Consider the following 7,457-nt stretch of genomic DNA (forward strand, 5'->3'; position numbering starts at 1 on the left):
ATTCTGCTGTACAGTGAGTTAGAGGAACATTTGCAAATATGGATAAAAAATGCCTTTACCTTCAGTCTTACAAACTAAACTAACAGTTTAGAAATGGAAGCTACTTATAGTTGTTAAAAGCTATTTCATGTGTGATATCTATTCTGAGTATTCTGGTTGTTTTGTAGTTCCAGGTCCAAAGTAAACCCACCGAAGAAATTAACTATTTCTGCTTACATAATAAACAGATACAATTTTGGGGTAAAATGACCTTCTGCCTTGAGAATGACCTTTATTCTGTTGGCGGAAAAAACAGAGCTAAAGTTTGGTGAAATATTATAAAAATCCACTGAAGGAAAAATATTTTATTCAGTCCATTAAAATAAAATATCAGTCAGCATTTACTGAGCTTTCAATTTCCCTTTTGTATTCAGGCTGCAGCTTTCGAGAGTTTTCCTTTTATATTTAGTTTCAGATTTCGACTGATTCCCAGCTCCTCCATCCAGATGGGATCACCACTTCAGGAAATGAAGAGCTTCTTGACCACCTGCTGGGTGAAGAAGAAAGTCACCCGAAGCTTTATCTCTGCAGACCTCAGTTATACACACATACCATCATCCTATTCTTCTTCCTTTGATCAGTTCCTTACGGAGACTGAATGAATGTTTCTGTCACCCTGTTTAAGGACTTGGAGCAGGAGACAATGTTTCACCTGATGGAGTCTTTGAATTTGCATTGTGGGATTCAGGACCACAGCTAACCCGCTCACACTTATGGTTTTCATCCCCTCACTGTGGACATAAATCAGAATCAGAATCAGAATCAGAAAAGCTTTATTGCCAAGTACGTTTTTGGACATACAAGGAATTTGTTTTGGCGTAGTCGGTGCAATACAATACAAATTAAACAGTATAAACATATCTACAATATAATATAAATATATGTGCACAGTTTTAAGTGAGTGAGAGTAAATATAGAGCAGTATAAGATGCAAGAGCAATACAACAGTGCAGGTGATCATTGTGCAAGTAAAGCAGGAGTCCAAGCTGAGCGTTAATGTAACGCATAGAGTTACAGGTTACAGGTGAAAGGGAGAGTGTCAGGGTGGTTTCTGGGCTTTGTTAACCAGGCTGGTGGCAGATGGGAAAAAACTGTTCTTGTGGCGTGAGGTTTTGGTCCGGATGGACCGCAGCCTCCTGCCAGAGGGGAGAGTCTCAAAGAGTCTGTGACCAGGGTGGGAGGGATCAGCCAGAATCTTCACTGCCCGCTTCAGGGTCCTGGAGGTGTACAGTTCCTGGAGCGACAGTAGACTGCAGCCAATCACCTTCTCAGCAGACCGAATGACACGCTGCAGCCTGTCCTTATCCTTGGCTGTAGCAGCGGCGTACCAGATGGTGATGGAGGAGGTGAGGATGGACTCAATGATGGCTGTGTAGAAGTGCACCATCATAGTCTTTGGCAGGTTGAATTTCTTCAGCTGCCGCAGGAAGAACATCCTCTGCTGGGCTTTCTTGATGAGGGAGCTGATGTTTGGCTCCCACTTGAGATCCTGGGAGATGATGGTTCCCAGGAAGCGGAAAGATTCAACAGTGTCAATTGTGGAGTCACAGAGGGTGATGGGGGCAGGTGGTGCTGGGTTCTGCCTGAAGTCCACAACCATCTCCACTGTCTTTAGAGCGTTGAGCTCAAGGTTGTTCTGGCTGCACCAGTCCAACAGATGGTCCACCTCCCATCTGTACGCAGACGCGCCACCAACATAAATGTCATATTATTTTATAAAAAAAGAAAGTAATGTGGTTCCAAAGTGTACATACAGGGTAAAATATATACATACATCTCCACTAATATTTGGTCAATTGTCTCTTAGCAAGTTGTACCTCAACCAGTGACTTTCTGTATCCACCAATGAGCTTCTGACATCATTCTGGCTGATATTTGACCTTTGACCTGATCATTGGTAGACATCACTTAATTTGGTTGGTTTCCTGGCTCAGACCTGGCGTTGGACCAATTTTCACAAGCTCCTCCCACAAGCAATCACTGCTTTCACAAACTTCTCACCATCATTGTTCCCTGTTGGCTAATTTGGCCTCAATCCCAATTCGTCAAAACACACCTTGGTTCTTAAACAGAAATATTCACACTGACCTCTGACGTCACTGCATCGTTTCATAAAATACAACATCTCACCAGGCAGGTATTTATACAACAATACCTGACAGAGAGAGAGCTGATTGGCTGTTAATTCCTGACAATCAGGTTGTGCTCCAACATGCTCATGTTGATCAAAATGATCAACTTTGTTAAAAAATTGCCCTTGGCACTTAATAATAGTCATTTAAAGGCGGCCAAGCTTTGGAAGGACCTTCATAACATAAGATAATGTTATGGAGTTTAGATAATTCAACGTGGAAGACTCACCTCTACTTCCTACTCCGTCTAACTACTCCACTACGTTCTCCGCTCCAACCAATCAGATTCTGGTGCGCATTCCTAGTGAGTCTTTCCAGGTTGAAATCTGTTTATCCATTAAATCTCCAGTTGGGATCTGGGTTTGGGATCATTGTCCTGCTGGAATACCCAACTCGGCCCAGATTTCAATCATCTAGCAGTTGGGTTGAGATAAAGTTGAAGAATTTGGAGGTAGTCCTTCTTCATTATTAGATCCAGTTACTGCAATACACAAGTGTACCGCCGGCAGCAAAACGGACCCAAGGCATGATACCACCATCACCATGCTTGACAGTTGATACAGCATTCCTAGGCCCCAACTTGACCCCTCCAAACCTGCTTCTTGTTGTGACCAAACGGCTCAGTCTCATCTGACCATCCGAGATTTCTCCCATTTGTCTTTTTCATGTGGACAGCAGCAGATTTTAGTCTGACCTAAAGGTGTTGCTTTTAGAGCATGAGCTCAAAATCAACACCTTTGTGTTTGTTAATGTTAAACTTCTTCCCTGTGGACAGTTACACTGTAGTTTAGGCCGGGCCACATATCCAAACTGGCTTTGGATTGAATAAAACATATGACATGACCTCATCCATGTTGACAAATTTTAAACTATGTTTAAAAGGCAGGAAATCAACCACTTAAGACAAATTAATTTAAATAATTAACATATTTGTAGACTGTAGGAGGCCAGAGTACCCAGAGAGAACCCACCTAGGCAGAAGGAAACCTCAAGTCAAACCCTGAATCATCTTGCTGCAAAACACCAGTGCTAGGGTTAGGGGTTACACAAGAAATTCAAACCAGTGCCCCCATTTCTATTTTCTTTTTACAGTCTCTGCAGCTGTATGTTGTAATAATCATTCCACCCTGGAAAGAATACAGAGGAAATAAATTATTAATCATAATTATTGTGACAGTAGCATTGGTATGATGAGTGGATGGACACTTCTGACCTGAACTATAACCAGTAAAGAATAACTGATGTTTATCATTTAGCTGAAATGTGCAATGTGTGAATATCTTGCATTGTTTAATTCTCCCATCACTTTATGATGACTCGAATTGATCATAGAAACTTTAGTTAATTAAAATGAAAAACTTGCTTTCAAGCTGTTGGGTGGATCTGAAATGATTAAAGACACCAGAGAAACTGGAAAGGACAGAACTCTTGTGCCAGCCGGGGTTATCCCGTTTCAGGGATAAGAAAACCACAGGAAGGATTTTGCTGTGATAATTAAAACTTTGTGTTCCCCTCATGAGGAACATGGAAATGTTCATGTGATCTAGCTCAGAGGACGAGAAACAGCACATCGCCTCAGCTGCTGCCTTTGATTTTAATTTTCTGCAGACCTCTGGTGGACTTTTGAACCTCACCCTGCTAGAACCTTGACCTTTCTACTGAGCCAAATTAACTCATCCCTGCTGGCGGCCAGCATTCACACATTTCTCCGTCTTTTCTTTGCATGCTGAATTCAAACTGAGCTTATATCAGTCTCAAAAAGACTGCATTAGTTCCAGCTGAATTTAATTCTGAGTATAGTTAAACCAACCTTCAACTGTACTTTGTAGAAGCAGATTTTTATTCAGCTCCAGTCTTATTCTTTGGTATAAACCATCAGTCCTAGAGATGGCGATTTAATGTAAAAACAGTTCAGCTCTTTGAAGGCTGGATGAATTCCTGGTCCATACGGGTTGAGTTCTACATGTAACGACAATCACCAATATTCTCGATATGTCTGGGCTAAGAAGTACGGCTAAATGCCAGAAGTACTCTCATGCTAATAAAACACCCAGTCGGGTAAAAATCTTTAAAAAACTTGAAGGAGGACATGTTCAAGTCTGAAGAAACAGCCAAAACGTTAATAAGCAAGATAAATGAATAAAAAGCTGATTTAAAAAGATATGGTTTTACCTGGGCTTTAAAAGAGACAACAGAGTCCGCTAATCTCAGGTCCAAAGGAAGAAAGTTCCAGAGTTTCTGAGCCACTAAACAGAACGCTCTGTTTCCATTTGTTTTCAGGTTAGTATGGGGATCCATCTGCAGGACCAGATCACAGGACCTCAGGGACCTGCCAGGGTGCTGAAGTACCAACCAGAAGATAACCTGGTGCATGTCTGTGGAGACCTCTCCAAGTCAGTAAAAGAATCATGTGTTCAGAAAATTGCAATAATTCAATTGTGAGGAAACAAAAGTCTGAGTAAGTTCAGGATGTGAGACAACAGAGCTTATTTTGGCAATATTTTTCTGATTATTAAAACAGGAACAGACCAGAGACTTGACTTGTGCATCCAAAGGAAAATTGGGGTCAAAGGCTATGCTAAGGTTCCTAATAGGTTTTGCTAAAGAACCAAGGGGTGTCTCCTTTATCCAAGACTTGCATTGTTCAGATGGAAAGATAATTAATTCAGTTTTGTCTCCATTTCATTGAAGAAAACTGTCTGCCATCTACTATTTAAGAGAATCTAAGCACTTTAACAAACTCTGGAGTTTAGATATTTCATTCCACTGAAACAAGGTGTACAATTGGATATTGTCCGCATAGCAGTGATCTGAGACGTCGACAGAATGTGCCCAAGGTGGAGCACATACAATAAATCACCAGAGGCCCCACAACAGAGCCTTAGGGGACACCATAATAGACTGGAAGGGGGAGAGAGCTGTACTTACAAGGAATATACAAAAAATGATCTTTTAGCTACACGAAACTACAGCTACTCTGGTCAGAAAGACAGAAGACATAGCTGGTTGTTTATGATGATTGGTTCACTTTACCAGAGGGAGACATTGGAATTGGGATGAGAATGGTATCTGGAGCACAAAACCCAGAAATATGCTTCAGTAACTAATATTCCTTTAGTTAAGTGATTATGAGAACAAACATGTAAAATGTTAGCAGTAACATTCACACGGCTACGAATTTAAACACTATTTTAAGTTAACCTAACTTGGTCTGTAAGCACAGTAACATAATGAAACACTTACTCCTTTGCTGATGAACAATATTAATGTGAACACATGTTTTTCTTCACTTGTTGTGCAGTTGGCAACATTAGGACCCTACGGTGGCCCCTTCATATACCTGACTAAAAACTAAACAATCCTTAGCTTCCAAAGAAGGTGCCTGACCAAAATCACAGCAAAATAAAACACACAGATGAAATTCACAACAAGCAGCCAGTCTGCTAGAAAGCTGAAGAAGAGGGATTTTATTTTTCAGCATTACAGTGAGTCCATGTATGCATCCAAATCAACAGCGAATGAATTTATTAAAGAAGAATTAAAGTTTTATAATAGCTGAGCCACAGTCCAGAACTAAAGGACAGAGGACCTGAAGAGGGCTGTGGACAGAGATGTCCTCACAATCTGAATGATTTGGAGAACCTTTGCAAGAGTCCAAGAGTGTTTGCAATATTTTGTCAGCTAACCTCCTGTCCAAAGCGCAGGAGGACATGAAGAAAAGAGCGATTAACCAAAAACAGCTATTGGAGCAGAGCTGCAAAGGCATTTTTAACAGCAAAATTAGATTTCCGAGGCTGTAAAATCTGAAAAGCAGAAACAAAGAGATGAGATGAAAAACTCTATCATTTACCATCACATATCAGGAAACAGATGATTTATCTATACAAAGATGGCTCCATGGTTTCATGATTTAACGCTTCGTGGACTTTAAAGGTTGTTGACCCCTGGCCTAGTACATCAATTAAGTTTGCAATCTTCCCTCAAAACCCTCCAATTTCCTCTAATAATAGTTTTTAATACTTGCTTTCTGTAATAGTCCTGCATATGTTGCCATGGTTACGCTCACTGTTCTCCATGATGGGCAGAGGCTACTTTCTGTGATGCCAGTGCGAATGCACGCCCTATAACCAAGAAAAGTTGTTGCAGCTTTTTAAATATTTTCCGCTATAACAGATTAGTTTGTTGATTTGTCATAGTCACGTTTTTTACATCATGAAAACCCTGCATTTACTGGGTGTACAAACTCTTTATAAACTCTGTCTGGTACGTTCTGACTCATAAAATCCTTGAACTAGGGAGGCATTTTTTTTTACCATGGCTTTATGTCCATATAGTGGTGATGCAAAATCAATTGTTAACAGTTTTTGGTAGCTTTCAAATGCTAATGGACAAATGAATGAATGGTTGGTAATTTGATTCAGATGATGCTAACTATTAGCATCACAATACAAATGTCCAAGAAGCTCAGGTTATTATCCTGGAGATGCAAGACGTTAGCATCATGCTAACAGTCAGCATATGTATGCTGATGTTCAGCTATACCTGAACATGATCCTTGTGTTCACACTGAGGAGTCGGAGTGTACTCAGGAGTGAAAGTAGTTTTAAATTCTTCACGGGACTTAGGGGCGGAGCTAGAGGGGTGGGGAGGCACTGGGGGCATATATGCATATATAAACAGCTGTGGCGATTGCTCTAAGACTGCAAGGGAAGCTCAGCTTCCCCTAAAATATTAAAAAATAAGTGATCAAATATATACATGTGTGTACATGTCACTGACTAAATATGCGCTCAACTTTTGTGCAGAATCAGCTTCTTATCACTGGTAACGAAGCGGGTTTCCTCTCACTCATTCCCGCAGCTTCACAGTGCTTTAAGTGAGTTCAATAGTGAAGCAGAAATGCTGGGCTTTGTCCTGCCCATCTAATATGGAAGCAAATCGTTACCATATTTCAAATGAAAAAGCATTTCCAGAAATGCTTTTTCATTTTAAGAATGTGGCTGCATTATTTGACTCATAAATGAAATTAGTTATCAATCATCCTATTTGCATTTTAATTTTCTTCTTCAAGACGGCTCATTCTTTCACTTAATTAAAATGAAAAAGAAAAAGACATTTGAGATTTATTTTTCAAAATGTACCCCAGCAAATAGATACCAAAATTCAATTTGAAATGTAAAATTTGAAAATGAAAAAGCATTTCCAGAAATACTTTTTCATTTTAAGAATGTGGCTGCATTATTTGACCCATAAATAAAATTAATAATCAATCATCCTATTTGCATT

The 7,457-nt window shown here is 40.0% G+C and overlaps 1 long non-coding RNA gene across 1 annotated transcript; it reads right to left on the bottom strand.

Annotated features, from left to right (window-relative positions):
- Window positions 1–411: 411 nt before the first annotated feature.
- LOC124871934 lies at window positions 412–5,467 on the bottom strand. The gene is made up of 4 exons (XR_007039165.1): window positions 5,415–5,467; window positions 4,344–4,546; window positions 692–770; window positions 412–526 (listed from the first exon to the last, which is right to left on the bottom strand). It is a non-coding gene; the product is annotated as an uncharacterized LOC124871934 (long non-coding RNA).
- Between the last annotated feature and the right edge of the window lie 1,990 nt (window positions 5,468–7,457).

Source organism: Girardinichthys multiradiatus, chromosome 7 (assembly GCF_021462225.1).
Source record: "Girardinichthys multiradiatus isolate DD_20200921_A chromosome 7, DD_fGirMul_XY1, whole genome shotgun sequence".
Lineage (NCBI taxonomy): Eukaryota > Metazoa > Chordata > Actinopteri > Cyprinodontiformes > Goodeidae > Girardinichthys > Girardinichthys multiradiatus.